Source organism: Sciurus carolinensis, chromosome 16 (assembly GCF_902686445.1).
Source record: "Sciurus carolinensis chromosome 16, mSciCar1.2, whole genome shotgun sequence".
Classification (NCBI taxonomy): Eukaryota; Metazoa; Chordata; class Mammalia; order Rodentia; family Sciuridae; genus Sciurus; species Sciurus carolinensis.
In genome coordinates, this window is record NC_062228.1 from 65,895,337 (window position 1) to 65,913,437 (window position 18,101).

Here is an 18,101-nt window from a genome sequence, read left to right on the forward strand (position 1 = left end):
GGAAATGACTCTCCAAATTAACCAGTGGATCTCAACACACCGTCAGGGAATCCTGGGACCCCTGCCAGGGCACACCTGCGGTGTAGCCTTTGAGTCACCTCTTTCAAAGCCCCCTGGTCCCCCTGATGGGCAGAATCTCAGCCTCTGGACAGGACTCCCTGTGCTGCTCCTTCGCTAGCAAAGCAATAAACCTTTTTCCTTTTTCTCAAAACGGTGTCACTGTTCTTGGGTTGGCATCAGGACGAGGACGGAGCACCCGGCGACCTCGCGTCCCACTGAGGGGGTGGCGGGAGGGATGGAGGAGAGTCGCTGTGTACGCGGCACAGCCAGGCGGGAGCAGAGCCGCCCGCACAGGCTGGGTGCGGTGCGGGACAGAGAAGCAGCAGGCGCGACACAGACTGGTCTCTTTCACCGAAACCCGCAGACCTGTGGGCTTCTGAAGGCTCAGGCCACGTTCTCTGTCCCCATCAGCCTTCTTAGGACTGTGCCCAGGATGAGTGTCCAAACCCAAGCGGGGAGAAGGCCTGCTGCCCGGAGTGCCTGCTGGACATGCCGGGGACCTCCCGGGGTGGTCAGGATGGGGTTGGTGATGCCGGTGTGGGCTCAGGGCCAGGCGGCCCGGACCTGCTCTGAGTCCCGCGATCCCCTAATAAGACAGTCACCCGGGACCGGTCTTGCCGCTAGGACCGTAGGACGAAGGTGCTCACTTGGTCCTGCCTCCGTCCGACCGGCCAGGGAAATGAGCCGGTGTGAAATCCAGCCTGCACTCTTTGCAAAGCTGTGTCCACACCACGACTGAGGGACTCCCGTGTCACACGGACCCCTCCAAGTCCTACCGCCCACCGAAGCCAGCGACCCCCAGCAAAACCGCGCACCAGGCCTACCGGCGAGTGCCCACAGCAGCCCTGAGTCCCGCAGTAGGTCCCTTTCATTTGCCACCAGGCGGGTGGCACATTCTGCGGGGCTTTGATCTTGTTTTACTAGCGCACGGCACTAGATGGCATTGTTGCCTAGCGGGAGAGGAAATAGGCCCTCCGTTAACATTCTTTAGCTTGCCGTTTTATTTTTAATTTTTAATTTCAAAATTAAAATATTTTCTTTTTTTTTTTTTTGGTATTGGGGTTTGAACCCGGGATGCTTAACCACCAAGCCGCATCCCCAGCCTCAAACATTAATCGATTTTTCTGTTTTCTATTGAACATGTGTATCTACAGCCCCTGGTCTGCAGAGACTATCACAGCCTCATGAAAGGGTCAGCATTTGTAAGATACCTCTTAAATATTCTTTTTTATAAAATAATAAAACTTCAAATAAATGTTAGTTACACTGAACATGTTGAAAAAATGAGAAAATAAAGGTTTAATTTTACTGTAACTACAATATACATGAAGTTCAAAGGGAAATCAGAGTCTTCCAATAAAGGCTTCCTATAAGGCAAAAACAATCTAAAAACATGCTGATCAATTCGCGTTCTTCCGAATGTACAACATATTAGTATAATATTTTGTGGCTGCCATGTAGTATGGCACTTGTTTTTCACAGTTGCCAATTTTATTGTATACACAAAAATATAGCACATTATCTCTGGAGAAAACAATGGGAAAAAAGTCGTTTGCTAAGTTACAAATTTTGCAGGGACTATTCACAAACAAAAACTGCTTAGGAGTGTCTGTTGCTTATGCAATATGTGGGTCACCCAAGTTCTACATCCCTTAACTTCGAGCTCCACTAGCTGAGTTCTAACAAGCACATCAGTTAAAATGGCACGCGGACAAAAAACAGGTCACCGAAAACAGCAAAGACTACCCCAACCCTCTACGAACAGTGCCAAGATTACAACTGCTTAGTTGGTTGCATATGTCTTTAGAAAAAAAAAAAAAGAACGATCCTAAGTACTGTGATCTTCCTGATTAATCAAGCTACCTCGGGTTTTCAGCGTGCCTGCGGGGGGACAGGGGGAACTTTGCAGCAAACTGTGTTTGAGTTTTTACAACGGCATCCAGGCCTGTTAGCCCGGTCATAACACCCCTGGCACAATTTCAGGCAACCCTTGGCTGGAAGATAACACCATAAACAAGGCAAAAAGAGGGACAGGACGCCCATGGCCGACCACCGCGCACAGCAGCGGGCCTGGCCGCAGGAGCAGGGGCGGTCGGCGCAGGTGTCCTCGTCGTCGTCGGAGCAGTGGTAGAAGAGCCCCTTCACGCAGCACACGCAGCTGGCGTAGTCGACCACGGCCTGCGCCGAGCAGAGGCACCGCTGGCGGCAGATCCAGCGCGACGGCAGGGCCCGCGGGTGGGTGCACTCCTGACACTTGCACTTGCCACAGTCCGCGCACCTGTAGGCGTGCAGGCCCGAATCTTCCTCACCCGGCGGCTTAAGCTCACCTGGCCCGAGCTCGGATCGGGGCTGCACCCGGACGATCCCGTCAGCAGCTGGACCAGAGGAGAAGGACGGTCCCAGCGGTCTCAGTTCAGAGGAGCCGCTGCCGGCGCTTGCCCGCGTACCGCTTGGAGGCCCGGAGCGGACCGTGCGGGTGGACCTGGATCGAGGCGCTCGCGTAGAAGGACGAACCTGCGCGTGCTGGCGCCTGGGAGGCGGGCGGCGCTCCGGCAGCCCGCGGAGGCGCTCGGGTTTGTGCCCGGCGGCGGGGCGAGAAGCAGGCTTGAGTCCAGCTTTGGGGGCCACAGTCGGTCCCTCTGTGTACTCATTGGTGTTTCGGATGGCTCTGGTTTGGTCCAGAGACAAGACGTGTATCTGCGGGGAGAGTGCGTCTCTAGGGTCGGGCTCCCCGCGCTGCCTGCCACTGTCACCCGGGGACTGCAGCAAGGGCTGAGACCCGTGGCCGCGCTGGCCTCCATCAGGCCGTGGAAATGCGGTCACCGAAGTAGACTTGGAACACATCTGAACTCCGAGAGCGCGGCTTGGCATCAACCCCTCTCCCTTGAATTTTCTTTCAGAGATGTACAAATAAGTCCAGTCCTGAAGCAAACTTTTCCTCTTCTTTGCAAACTCTGCTTCAGTTCAACTTCCCAACAATCGCGGAGAAAAATCGAGAGAGAATTCGGAGCCGAGTCCCCCGCCGATGAACACTGCGGTGTTGAGAGCTGGAGACTACACCCCTTCCAGAAGCGCACGCCGAGTTATTTCCTCTTTTTCTCAATGAACAAGAGGCCGAAGCGCCAACGGCAAATCCCCTTTCCTGTCAGATTAGCCAATGAGAAAAGAAACGGCCTTACAGAGAGAATCTAAAGCCAGATCACCAAGTCGTGCGGCCCGTTAGCGTCTGAGCAGAGGCGGCGCGGGGGCGCGGGGCCGGGCGGGCGTGGGGGGCCGGCGCTGCGCGCTCCGCTGGCCCCTCTCTTCTGCTCGCGCTGCGGTGCGCAACTCCAGCTTTACATTTTAATTCCGATAAAATACACACAACATACATTTACTATGTTAAGGAATGTTTACTTGTATTGATTGTTATACATAGTCTTGCAAATTCTACACTTTGATATTTAAGTCAGGGCATGTTGGGCATGACTATATCTCATCCTTTTCAGTGCACGGTTCCTTGGCATTAACTTTCACGCTGTTTTGAGGTCACCAGCGCCTTCCACCCTCAGAACCGTTTCATACTGCGGAGCCGACAGTCTGGACCACCAGCCTCGGCACTCCTTCCCCTTCCGGCCCCTGGAACCCACCACTCCACTTTGTGTCTGTCTGTGGATTGGGTCAGTTCGTGAAGCTTCCGTGAAACACCACACCGCGGCTGGCCCCGTGATTTCACCTGCCCAAGGTGTGCCCATGCATAGCAGGTGGCTGAGGTGCTTCCCCATAGCCGAGTACCTTCCACCAAGAGTCAATGCCACATTTTGGTTACCCGTTGTTGGTTTGGCTCTCAATGGACACTGGGATGTTCCTGCTTTGCCTGCTGTGAACAGAAGAGCCCACACGTGTCTTCAGTATGTGCTTGCAGTTTTGGGGGTGTGCACTCGGCGTGGAGCTGCTGTGCCACATGTTCTGCTGTCTCAACCTCAGTGGGGTGCTGCCAGGAGCTGCCCCCACTGGCTGTATCAAATGGCCTCCCCACTCCACGGTGCACAAGTGTTCCTGGTCCTCCTCCTGCCGGCACGTGCTTCCACGTGCTAATGTGCATGTGGTGACTTCTGCTTCTTCTGTAAAGGAAGCTACTTCATTGTTCAGTGATGGCAGTAACTGCACAAGGGCTGTGTGCACACAGGTGCTGCTGCACTCCTCAAACCCTGGCACCTGGTGGAGCATGCTGCCCTCCATGCCCTCACACACGGACTGCATGCGGTGCCTGCTTTTCTTCACAGCAGCCACTGACAACCTGCTTCACAAAGACACGCAAAGGGCACGTGGAGAGACCTGAGGTGGAGCTGGAGCCACAGGGCTGGCAGTTCGCGTGCCAGCTGTGGAGCATGGCTGGCTGGCTCTTGGTGTGCAGCCACCTTGCAGGCAGCTGCAGCTGTGGGTGGAACATGGGTGCAGCAGGTCCTCCCTGGAAGGGGGGATGCAGGAGCTGGTCTGTTGCCAGGCAACACTGGATCCCTGGAGATGAGTCATCAGGAAAGAGAGTGGGGAGGGGAGGGGGAGGGCCCTGCCTCAGCCCAGCCAGCTGCAGAGCCAGACAGGGAAGGGCCTGTGCCTGAGATTCTTTATTTTTTCTTTTCTTGGTGGCAGGGATTGAACCCAGGGACATCTTACTACTGAGCCACACCCCAAACTTTTGATGATAAAGATGATGATGATGATGACAGTCTCACTAAGCTGCTTAGGGTCTTGCTAACTTGCTCAGGCTGGCCTAGAACCTGTGATCCTGATCCTCCAACCTCAGCCTCCTGAGCTGCTGGGATTACAGGCATGCACCACTGTGCCTGGCCCTGAGATTCTTTTACCATCTCTCATTTGTGCATTCAGACAGTCTGCACTTGGAATTTCATGTGTATTATTTATGCTTCTAGCCCAGTCAATTCAAAAATTCAGTTTAAGGATCCCTTGGGTAAGCAAGATCTTTCAGCAAATCCACAGGTTCTGAAACTTTTTCCTAAGAGCATTAAGATCTTGTCTTTTTTGCTTTTCAGTATATCTGTGTGTGATGTTGTGAGTGTTCAAATTAAGACAGAAAAGCAAATCCATTTCTTCTATTGAGGAAAAATTACAGGGATCCTCAAAGGGTAAACCAACACCACTTTTATTATTATTTTTGTCTGGAAATCATAACTGTTATCCATAAAAGTGTGTTGTCTTCATACATTAGAGTTTGTTATGGGTTTAAGTTACACATGAAAACCTTTTCTTCATGTCAATTTATAATGAGGAAATATGCATATAAACCATTTGAACAGAATCTACTGGGATACTCAATAGTTTTTAAAAGTAGAAAAGGATTCTGAGATGTCAAAATGTAAGAATCATGGCCTTAGTTTGGATTTCTGGATTATTGGTAGTAGACATGGTGTTCATTCAACAGATCTAGCTCTGTCTCCGCTTTGTATAACGCTGTGCCGACCGGCTGTCCCGCTGTCTGAAAGTCCAGCTGGAGGTGGACGTCCAGAAAGGGGCAGTGTTACCTCAGCAAGATGGGGTTCTTCAAAGTCAGCGAGGGCTCTGTGCTCCTGGGCGGCCTGCAGGTGTCCTCGGAGCCTGTCCTGCGCTCTGGACTTTCCTCGGCACTGCGTCCCCCACGCAGCAGCCGCCTGCTTTGTGGATTGATGGACCTGGAGGGTCCAGCCTTTCACTTCTTGATTCCTCCGTATGTTTGGTGGCTTGGTCCATTCATTCGTCTGTAATCGTCCTTAGTTCACGAGTCTGTTCAGGCATAGATTTGTTCTTTGTTTCTTTCGTTGATTCGTTTAATTCAGCACACACTTTAGAGCATCTGTGAACTAGCTGCAGGCTGAGCCCCAGACGTGAGCAGGGACCACAGGCTGTGTCCTCCTGGAGTCCCCGGACTAGGAGGATCTGAAGCAGCCGGGCGAGTCAAGTGTAGCTCTCCTGCGTGCACCGCATTCAAATCATGGAGAGCGGCAGCGCGGACCTGCCTTCCGCAGGTGAGGGGTCTCGCCCTGGCGTGCCCGCCTCTGGAACGCCCAGGAAATGGGCCGCCTGCCGGGCACGTCTCCCTGGAGTTTGGGGATCTTACTCCTGCCTCTGCCGCCGCCCACTTACCCTTCTGGCCTCCGTGCTGAGTTCGCGAGTCACCGTCGAGCAGAAATCTTCTCTTTTTCCTTCCTCTCAACGAAATGTGGGCGAGCGCAGGTCTTCGTCCAGTCACTCCGTCGAGGTGAACTAATTCGCCTTTTAATTTTAAAATTCACACACATAAAACCAGCTCTGGGTGTTCGGTTGTGCGAGTTTTAACTCGTGCACGCCGCCGCCCGCCGCCTGGGGCCGGTGCTGTGTAGACCTCAGGAGTCGCTCAAGGCCACGGTTCAGTCCGCGCCCCTGGTGCGGGTGCAGCCCTGAGAGCCTGGCGATCGTGAGCCTTTGCAGGGTAAGTACAGAATCTTCCCGCAGAGGCGCGGGAGAGCCCAGGGCCGCGTGCGGGGTGCCCCGCACCGGCGCGGAACTGCTAGGCGCCGACGAAACGCAGCTGTGCTTCTGTTCTCCAGTTGCGACGAACTTTGTTCAATAGTTTCGGAGAAATAAAAGACCCTGGAAAACTAAAAACTCAAAGAAACCCCCGATTCCGTTAGCAGACGTAGCCATTGCCTTCCCCACGGATCTGCAGGCGTGCTGAGCGCACTCGCCACGCGTCCAGGCCGAGGCTCCTCCACGCAGCCCTGCCGCGCTTCCTCCTCGGTCACCCAGACTTGGCTGATTCTTCAAATCATGGTCCATTCGGAGGCACTGAGCTGTGTGCATGCAGCATGTAATTAACCCCTGATTTGTGGATATTTACATTATTTCCTTTTTCTTACTACAATAAAGTATCTTTTTAAACCTTATTGTACATACATCTTCGCACACCTCTAAGATTATTTCCTTAGGATGACTATCAAGAAGTAAAATCCCTTGTAAAATAAGGACAGATATTTAAAATAATATTCACAGCAAAGTGCAGATACAGATGAAATATAAAAGGAACAGGCAAGCTCCATCCCTCATTCATTTACTCGTGAATTCCACAGAGGCTTGCTATCTGTTCCCAGAATCTTTTTTTATGTTTGTCCCTCAATTTTTTTTATTGGTGCATCATAGTTGCACATGTTGAGGGAATTTGTTGTTGCATATTTGTACATGCACACAATGTAACAATACAATCTGGTCAATATCACTCCCCAGTACTTTTGCCCTCCCTCCCCAGGGTCCCTTTTCTCTACTGATCTCCCTGTGATTTTTAGGAGCTCCACCCCACCTTTTCCTTTTCACTCTTTAGTTTCTGCACTGAGAGAAAATGTTTTCTGAGAGAAAACATGGACCTTTGACCTTCTGAGTTTGACTTATGTCACTTAACATGATGGTGTCTAGTTCCATCCATTTTCCTGCAAGTGACATAATTTTATTCTTCTTTATGGCTGAATGAAACTCCAATTGTATATTTGTCACATTTTCTTCATCTACTCATCCACTGAAGGACACCTAGGCTGGTTCCATAGTTTGGCTATTGTGAGTTGTGCCGCTATAACATGGGAGTGTAGTGTCACTGCAGTAATTCTGCAGGATAAACACCAAGGAGTGGTACAGCTGGGTCATATGGGGGTTCCATGCCTGGCCTTTTGAGGAGCCTCCATGCTGATTTCCTTAGTGGTCGTACTAAGTCACAGTCCCACCAACTTTGTAATAGTGTGCCTTTCCCCTGCATCCTCTCCAGCATTTATTTTTGTTCTTGATGACTGCCATTCTGACTGGTATGAGATGAAATCTCAGTGTAGTTTTGATTTGCATGTCCCTGATTGCTAACAACATTGAACATTTTTTCATATATTTGTTGTCCATTTGTATTTCTTCTCTTGAGAAGTATCTATTTAATTCATTTACTCACTTATTAATTGGGTTATTTGAGATTTTGGTGTAAAGATTTTGAGCTCTTTGTATAGTCTAGATATTAATCCTCTATCAGAAGAGTAGCTAGTAAAGATTTTTCCCATTCTGTAGGTTCTCTCTTCACATTCCTGATTATTTCCTTTATTGTGCAGAAGCTTTTTAATTCGATGCTGTCCCATTTATTAACTCTTGACATTATTTCCTGAACTTTAGGGATCCTGTTGAGAAAGCCATTGTCTGTGCTTATATCCTGGAATGTTGACCCTACATCTTCTTCTAGGATTTGCATAATTTCTGATCTAATTCTGAAGTCTTTGATTTATTTTGAGTTTATTTTTGTGCAGAGTGAGAGAGAAGGGTTTAGTTTCAGTCTTCTACTACAGACAACCAGTTTTCTGAGCACCGTTTGTTAAAAAGTTTATCCTTTCTCCAATGTATGTTTTTGGCACCTTTGTCAAGAACGGATGACCCTATATGTGTGTGTTTGTCTTTGTGTCCTCTATTCTGTATCATTGGTGTATGTGTCTGTTTTTATGCCAGTACCATGCATTTTTTTGTTACTATAGTTCTGTGGTATACTTTGAAGTTAGGTATTGTGATGATTCCAGCATTGCTTTTTTAGCCTAAAAGTGCTTTGGCTATTCTGGGTCTTTTATTCTTCCAAATGAACTTTAGGACTCTTCTTGCTAGTTCTCTGAAGAATGTCATTGGTATTTTGATGGGGATTGCATTGAATCTGTATATTGCTTTTGTTAGTATGACCATTTTAACAATATTCATTTTGCCTATCCATGAACACGGGAGGCCTTTCTATCTTCTGAGGTCTTCAATGTCTTTCTTCAATGAAGATTCATCCATAGGTATTTTTTTGAGGTTATTGTGAATGGAATTGTTTTCCTGATTTCTTTCTGAGTAGATTCATTGTTGGTAAATAGGAAAGTTACTGATTTTTGTCTGTTGATTTTGTAACCTGCTACTATGCCAAATTTGTTTTTTAGCTCCAACTGTGTTTTGGTGGAGGTTTTTTTTTTTTTTTTTTTTTTATCTTCTAGGTATAGGATCATATCATCTGTAAACAGTGACAATTTTGACTTATTCCTTTCCTATTTTATCCCTTTTATTTTTCTATTCTTGCCTAAATTGCTTTGGCTAGAACTTCTAGTACTATATTAAACAGGAATGGGGAGAATGGACATCCTCATCTTGTCCAAGATTTTAAAGGAAATGCTTTCAGTTTTTCCTTATTTATTATGAGGTTGACTTTTTTTATATATATATAGCCTTAATGATATTGATGTAGATTCCTCCTATCCCTAGTTTCTTCAGGGTTTTTGTCATGAATGGATGCTGAATTTTGTCAAAGGCCTTCTCTGCAACTATTGAGAACACAAAGTCATTTTTGTCCTTAATTCTGTTTATGTTATGAATTATGTTTATTGCTTTGTATATATTAAGCCATCCTTGCGTCCCTGGAATAAAACCAACTTGGTTGTGGTGTATAATCTTCTTAATGTATTGTTGAATATGATTTGCTAATATTTATTAAGTAGTTTTTGCATCTCAGTTCATTAGGCAGAGATATTGGTCTGTAGTCTTCTTTTTTTGATGTGCACTTATCTGGTTATGGTATGAGTGTGATACTGGCTTCATAGAATGAATTTGGAAGTGTTCAATCCCTTTCTATTTCATTGTATAATTTGAGGAATATTGGCATTAGTTCTTCTTTAAAGGTTTAGTAGAATTCACCTGAGAATCCATCTGATCCTGGGCTTTTCTTTGTTGGAAGTTTTTTTATTACTGCTTGTATCTCATTATAAATTATTGGTTTGTTTAGGTTTCCTATGTTCTCTTCATTCAGTTTTGGCAGATTGTATTTGTCTAGAAATGTCCATTTATGCTATATTTTCCAATTTATTGGATTGTAAGTTTTCAAAATAGTCCCAATGATCCGCTGGATTTCTGAGATGTCTGTGGTGATTTCTCCTTTTTTTTAATCTTTAATTTTAATAATTTGGTTTTTCTCTCTTTATTTTGGTTAGTTTGGCTAAAGGTTTCTCAATCTTATTTTTTTTAAAGAACCGACTCTTTGTTTCTTCAATTCCTTGTATTTTTTAAAATTATCAGGTTCATTGATTTTAGCTCTTATCTTAATTATTTCCTTCCTTCTACTAGTTTTGGAATTGGTTTATTCTCCTTTTTCAAGATCCTTGAGATACATCATTAGATTGTTTGTTTGTGATCTTTCTGATTTTCTTATGTAGGCACTCAGAGCTGTAACTTTCCTCTTAGAACTGCCTTCATAGTATCCCAGAAGTTCTGGTATGTTGTATCACTATTCTCATTTGAGTCTAAGAGTTTTTAAAATTCTCCCCTGATTTCTTCTATCACCCATTCATCATCCAAAAGAATATTGTTCAATCTTCATGTGTTTTATAGTTTCTGTAGGTCTTTTTGGTGCTCATTTGTAATTTTATTCCATTATGATTTGGTACAAGGAATAATATCAATTTTTTTTGTATTTGCTAAGAGTTGGTTTGTTACCTAAAATATGGTCTATTTTGGAGAAGGTTTCATGAGCTGCTGAGAAGAAAGTGCATTCAACTCTTCTTGGATGAAATATTCTATAGATGTCTGTTAATGCCATTTTACTTATAATATTTTTCAGGTCTAAAGAATCTTCCCTGAGTTTGAAAGGAAAAGTAACCAAAATGGGGAGAGACCTCAATGGATCAGCAATGCTTTCTTTATTAAGCAGCAGAATGGCACATTTTTAGGAAAGGAAATATCAACTGGTAACTATAGAGGTTTGAGTCTTATAGACTTTAGTGAGATTTAATCATGAAGACTTAAACATAACAGAAGGTTTAGTGTGACTTAATCATAGAGGCTTAATCATAGCAGAATGTATTGGTTGGGCAGTCAGGGGGGACAGTTGTGAAAGTCCAGAGCCCATTGTTTTCCTTCTGTCTCCCAGGACCCATTGTTCTCATTTCTCCCTGGAGGCTGTTCTCCTTTTCCTTGGGAATTGTTCCCATTTTTCCCTGGGGGTTGTTGTATTCCATATCCTTCAGAGTTTATGTCTGGGTGATCTAAGTAATAGTGATGGATACCTGTTGAAATCACCCAGTATTATTGTACTGGGTTCTAGCTGAGGCTTCCATTTGAGTAGTGTCTCTTTAATGTAATTAGTTGCACCCACCTTTGGCTCATAAATATTTATTTTTGTTATATCATCTTGTTGAATTATTCCCTTTACCAATATGAAATACCTTTATTTGTCTCTTCTGATTAATTTTGATGTGAAATCTGCTTTGTGAGATTGAGAGTAACTACTCCTGCTTGTTTTGAGCTTCCATTTGCATGGTATATCAATTGCCATCCTTTCACTTTCAGCCTGTGGATTTATTTGCCTGTAAGGTGCATCCCTTGCAAATAACATATAGTTGGGTCTTGTTTTTAAAGCCATTCTGCCAGCCTATGCCTTTTAATTGAAGAACTGAGACCATTTACATCCAATGTTATTATAGAGATGTTTATTAATTCCTGCCATTTCGATTTATTTATCATGTTCATATTGGTTCTGTTTCTTATTTGCTCAGGTACTCTTCAAATGAGATTTATTCTTTTGTGAGGTCTGAGGTAGGTTTTTTATTTCTTCTGTGTGCTGTATTTCTTTAAGTAAGTTCTGTAGTGCTGGTTTAGTAGTCACAAATTCTTTTAGTTTCTGCTTATCTTGTAAGATTTTCATTTCATCTTTGATTTTTAATGATAACTGTTGGCTATAGCAGTCTTGGTTGACAGTTACTTTCTTTCAGGACTAGGAACACATCATTCCAAGTCCTACTGGCTTGTAGAGTTTGTGCTAAGAAATCAGAAGTGATCCTGATAGACTTGCTTCTAAATGTTACCTGATGTTTTTCTGTTGAGGCTTTTAAAATTCTATTCTTGTTCCATATGTTAGGCATTTTAATTATAATGTGTCATGGAGAGGTTCTTTTTTGGTCTTGTCTATTTGGGGTTCTGAATGCCTCCTGTGTCTGGATGTTCATCTCATTCTGAAAGTTTAAAAAAATTTCTTAACTATTTCTCTGAAGAGTTTATCCATTCCATTAGCCTATATCTCACAGCCCTCCTCAATTGCAATGATTCTTACATGTGCCCTTGTTTTGTTGTCCCAGAGTTCTCATATATTCTGATAATGGCGACTTGCTTGCTTTTCTTTAATCTTGTCTGAATGTTCAAGGCTGGACACTTTGTCTTCAGCTCTGAGATTCTGTCTTCTGCATGATCTACTTTCAACTGAACTGTTTGATTTATTGGATCATTCATTGCTAGGATTTCTGTTTGGGTCTTTTCAGTATTTCTATCTCCTTTTTGAATTTCTCATTCATATCCTGTACTGACTTCCTTAATTCATTCAGTTGTTTTTCTGTGTTCTTTTGGAATTCATTGATCATTTTTATAATGATTCTTTTGAATTACTTATCTGATATTTCACCCACTTCGATATTTTGGGTCATTTACTGGTGAATTATGAACTTTAGGAAGTGTTGTGTTAACTTGTTTTTTTCATATTTCTTGATATCCTGTGTTGTTTTATGTATCTATTGTAAGGAATTTCTCTTCTGCTCTAATGTGTTGACCTTTTTAGGGCACAGTCTTCACTTGCCAAAGTGACCCAGAGTGATCTATTGAGACTCCCTCATAGATGTGGTGTCCACAGCCTTTGTGTTATTTATGACTGTTTTTATTATACCAATGGATGTGCATAGCGGGGAACTGGGGGCCCACCATAGTCATTTCTACTTGGGACCTCATCTTTCATTTGGGTTTTTGTTTCTTCTGTGCTTTGAATTAAAATATAACTGAAGATTGAGTGTCGTTAATTTGTGTGTGGAGGAAGGTGTGCTGTCTTTTGGTTGAGTGTAGCTCAACAGCAGTTTCTACTCTGTGAACTTGTAGTATAGCACCTCACAGAATAGGGGGAAACAAACAATAGCAGCAACCAATACAGACAATAAACAGTATTAAACTAAGTACTTGATTCCTACTATGGCATCTACAAAGTAAATTGCCACAAAATACAGAAATGGTAGGGGTCAGCAATTGGCAACAGCAAAAACAATAAGTAACCATGAACTATATCTGGTATTAAAGCAAATGATAGGTGTCACCTATACATCTATGCATCTATGCATTAGTACTTGCAACAGCATTAATGGTGGGGGCAATCAGTGCTCAAAGATGAAATGCAGTTAATTAAGAGAAAAGAAAATGTGATAGGAAGGTAAAAAGAGTTTACAATTTAAAAAAATTAACAGGGAGAATGCAGAAGAGATGTAGCATGTGATGGTATAAGGAAGGTGGAAAAAAAATAGAAGTAACAAAGTACAGGGAGAGTGAAAGAAACAACAATAGAATTTGGCTGTTAGCAGAAGAAAACAGAAACAAGAGAAACAGACAAATAAAAACAATACAAAACAAAACCAAAATATACTGATCAAAAACCCTAACCCTCAAAAGACAAGCCAAGGAAAAATAACTACATTAAAACTGCTAAAAATGAGAAAAAAAGAAACAAATGTGTACACCTATACATGTCCATGAACCATTAGCATGGCAAAAACACACAAAAAGCAACAAACAAAAACAAAACAAAACAAAAAATAAAGAGGTTTTTAATAAGAAATTAAGGAATCATTGCCACTGAGGTGGTCAAAATGGTCAGTGAGAGTGGGTAGTCACTGTCTGCCTGACTCCTTCCCTTTCTTCCTGAGCTATGTGCTAAGAGCAAGAGCAAGGACCAGCGCGGTGAACCAACTCCTCTTTTTGTTTGCTCACCAAGCTGCCCATGGAGTAGCCCAAACCTGAAGCTGGTTGAAATAAGTCTCAGCTTCCCTTTTCAGCAGTATGAGGCGGGATGGGATGGGAAGTTCTGTCCACTGGAGTTTTTTTGAATTTTTTAAAATCACAGATCAGATGGGTGCATGCCCAGGGTGGGGCCACTGCAGAGTCTATGAGTGGAGTTTTGGCAGTTGGGGCTTAGGCCTAATCAGGCCTGGGGGCTTTGTTGGGTGGTCACTGCTGGGGAGAGATTAGATCAACAACCCCTAGGGCCTGGCAGTTGGTGAGCTCTGCTGGGAGTCTGGGTCTCAGAAGCCTCCCAGGGACTCTACTCATGAGGTAAGGAACCCAGTCCTTTACCCCCTGGCTGCCCATGAGCACAGCCTTCTCAGGCTCGGTCCCTAGTGTGTTCGCACCGACTTCTTCAGATTCCCGGCCCACTGCAGCTGGTCTTGTGAGCCACCAGACACAAAGAAAGCGAGCAGCTCCCCTTTGCTTTTCTGACTGGAATCTCCCCGAGTGGAATCTGCTCCGTGCTTGTTTCACTTCCGTTCTGCCAGGTTCACCCTAGGCCCCAGGTAGGCAGTTTCCGGGAGAGCTGAGCAGTGTTCTGACCTCCTGGCTCGCTGTAGCAGCAGCAGTGTGGCCACCTCGGGTGGCTCTGCCTCAGGTCTCTAAGGCCAGCTGGGGCACTCTTCAAGCACCACTGCGCAGTGAAGCCTCTGGGTCAGGTAAGGGCAGTCTGATTTTCTGACCTCAGGACTTTCCAAATCAAATCTGCCCATCGTATTCCTCTGCGTTCTCTCTTCCTCTGGGCTGGACCAGGGCCACCCCCTCTGCTGCACTGCTACTGCAACTGCTTGGCTCCAGCGTGGCCTTTCTTCTTTGTTGGATGTACCCAAATTTCTGAGTCTCTAAGACACTCTGTCCAGTATTGAGTTTTAGAGAGATTCCTCTTTCGCCCACCCCTCAGAGAAGCAGTACTCCTGCTGCCTGGCTCCTGAGCCACAGAGCGACTCGGAGTGCAGCCTTCTTTTAGCCCACCGTCTTGGATCCCCTCCCATAAATTTGTTCTAGGTTCAGGGGCACATGACACGGAAGGGAAAATGCCTGAATTCAACCCTTTCCAGTTAGGGGTGGAGTCATGGATATCAGCAACAAGCGTGCGATAAATAGACAAAGCCCTTCAGTGGAACCTTAGGACCAGAAGTTCTGGATGTTTGCCACCTGAAGAGACATCAGGCATCTTTAAGCCAGAGGACTCTCCAGGGTAGTGATTGCGAAGCCTCCCTGACAGGAGTTGTCAGCATGCCTTGGAGCCAGAGTCACCACCCACCAGTCCCCTCGGTGGGGCTGAGAAGAATCACCTCCCCAGGCAGGGAGTGGGGGAGGGACTCACGACACAGAGCAGCAAGGCAGAAAGCCGGGTTCATGCTGGATGCTGAACAAATGCGTGTCCTTTTCACCTGTGCCTCTGCACATCTAGGGAACTTTTTCTCACTGTGCTCCTTCCCAGAGAAACGCCTTCTTTCAAGTTATAGAGGTGTCATCTCTTGTCCCTTAAAATGACAGCATTCAGCTTGGGTGTCAGGGTAAAGGAGGAGGCGAAGGCACACATTTATTCTCCCTCACCTTTTGGAAGCTGTGACCTATACGCTCCTCTCTCCGTCACTGTGTGGTGTATTCATTGCCCCTATTATACTTGTCGTCTCTACCCCACATCACAGCTGCACCCTTTTAAGTTAAATTTGGTGATATATTGGAAATTCGAACATATCAGTACGATTTTCCATGTGATTTTTATTTCTGTTTTAGAGAGAGGGTCATAACAATATTCATGGATGGACCATAGTTGCTTTTTCCACTTCCTTTTTTATCAATATTTAAGCTGTTCTCCATCTTTTGAAATGCAACCTATGCTTTTTAAACATGTATTTGAAAGTGATTCTGTATATCTCTCATTTTTCACACATGACTGTATCTGCAGGATAAATTCCTGAAAGTTTCAGGGTTTGGTAAAGGACACAGTCAGATATGGGCAGAAGAGTGAACTGGTTGACAACCTGGAGTTTGGAATCAGACTTCTGAGCACAAAACTTAGTTCATCCATATACTGACTGTAAACAAAACTTACTTTAAAAATTAAAAGAGAGGGCTGGTGATATGGCTCAGCTGGTAGAGTGCCTACCTCGCAAGCATAAGGCCTTGGGTTCAATCCCCAACACTGAAAAAAAAAAAAAAAAAAAAAAAGAAATAAAAGAAAATTTAGCCAAGCATTGTGGTGCACACCTTTAATCCCAGCTAAACAGGAGGCTGAGGCAGGAAGATTGCAAATTTGAGGCCAGTCTCAGCAACTTAGTGAGACCCTGTCTCAAAATTTAAAAAATAAAAATAAAAAGGACTGGGGAGTAGCTCAGTGATAAAGTACCCCTGGATTCAATCCCCAACACCACAATAAATAAATAAAATTAGAAAAAAATAAAACTGTTTCATGAGGAAAAATAAATGTTGCTAAGATAGAATAGTACAAACCTACATTTGTATGATTATTACGTTGGGTGGGTGTGGAGCTGTGATTCCTGGGAGCCTACAGTGGAGTATCTTCAGGCCCTTCCCAGGTGCCATGTCTCCCCATTGTCCTAAACTCACCCAACATCCATGTCTATAACACTTGTCTAATGATTGCAGGCATTGAAGGTTGTGATCACAGTAAAAGGGATCATTCACTATTCTGAGGGGAAAGGAGATCTTCCTTAGAAAGTGAAGGAAGAAAGTGCTGGGGGAAAAAAGTGACCTACTTCCTGTCCAAGAGGGAGAGGAAATAATATCTAAGGAGAAGGAACAGGATGGAGAATTATGGATGGGTGGATGATGGGTGAATAGAGAGATGACAGATGATGGATGGATGGATGATGGATGATGGGTGGATGGATGGGTGAACAGATGATGGATGGATGATGGATGGATGATGATGGATGATGGATATATGATGGATGGATGGATGGGTGAACAGATGATGGATGGATGATGGATGGATGATGATGGATGATGGATATATGATGGATGGATGGATGATGATGGGTGATGAATGAAGGATGGATGATGGATGGATGGAAAGATAAAACTGTATCAGGTAAACACTCTCTTTCTGCTCTCCTCCCATGTTCCTTAACACGCCTGGAAACAACAGAAGTCTAATCCAGGAATTTCAGGCTCCTTTATTTCACTTGCAATCAGAATTCAGTCTGTCACAGGACCTAAAACAGAAGAAAGCCCTTGCAGGGAGGCTCATGCAGTCTTGTGTCTAACAACTTTCAAAACCAGAAATGGAGAAGTAGACTGTTTTCTCTTCCTCTCTCTGTCCCCTATAGTCTCTCTGAAAATCTCATGGGAATGGACTGAGCAGGCAAGGGAAGGACGGAGGACAAGGGAGAGCTGGAGTAATCCAAAGCCACCTTCTCCCTGCAGTCTCTGGAGGACCTTGTGCTTATCAGCAGTAGATTGGACCCAGAAGTGGGAGAAATTTCCAGCTCTCTTGGAGCCATTGGAGGAACGACTGGTGTGAGTTTCCTTGGGCTTCGAGTGTGCAGGTGGCTGCGGGTGTTCACAGACCACAGTCCCACGTGGTTGCATGCCTGCACCCCAGCCAGTCAGTCATGGGACCTTCCCCAGGACCACGTTCCCTCTCTGCGAAATGGACAAAGTGCTCCCTGTTGTCTTGGCCCAGAAAGGGCTGTTGGTGTGGAGTGAGGAGGCTGCTTGGTGTGGTGGGAGGAAGAGAAGAGCTGCCGCCGCCGCTCAGAAGCCTCCGGGCACTCAGGGCTGGACTGGTGTTTTCATGCCGCCAAACCATGGCCTGGGGAGACCACCCGTGACCTCGATGGGGTGAGACAAGACAAGGCCGCTCCCACTAGGTGAACCTGGACAACAGCCAGCCCTGCGGTGCCAGGTCCTCTCCCCTCCCACTGATGTGGGCAGGCTGCTCTTAGCCCCCAGAGTGCGGCCCCTGCCCTCGGGCACTCCCTGTGGGTAGCACATTAAGGTTCCCGTCACAGAGTGACCCCATTCCCGACAGCGCAGGGCAAAGCCTGCTTCCTCAAGCCTTCTCCCGATTGATCGCCCTGCACAGTCCAAATCCCAGGCTAGTTCTTTCTCATACCCCCAAGGGACAGACCCCGCCACTCCCCAGGAAGCAGCTCCCTGCTCTCTGACAATAAACCCAGCCGGAGAACCGCCTGCCCCGTGTTCCTGGCGGGCAG

General features: G+C 45.5%; 1 pseudogene; it reads right to left on the minus strand.

Moving 5' to 3' along the window:
- Window positions 1-1,802: 1,802 nt before the first annotated feature.
- Window positions 1,803-2,904, minus strand: LOC124966231 (protein sprouty homolog 2-like; annotated as a pseudogene).
- Between the last annotated feature and the right edge of the window lie 15,197 nt (window positions 2,905-18,101).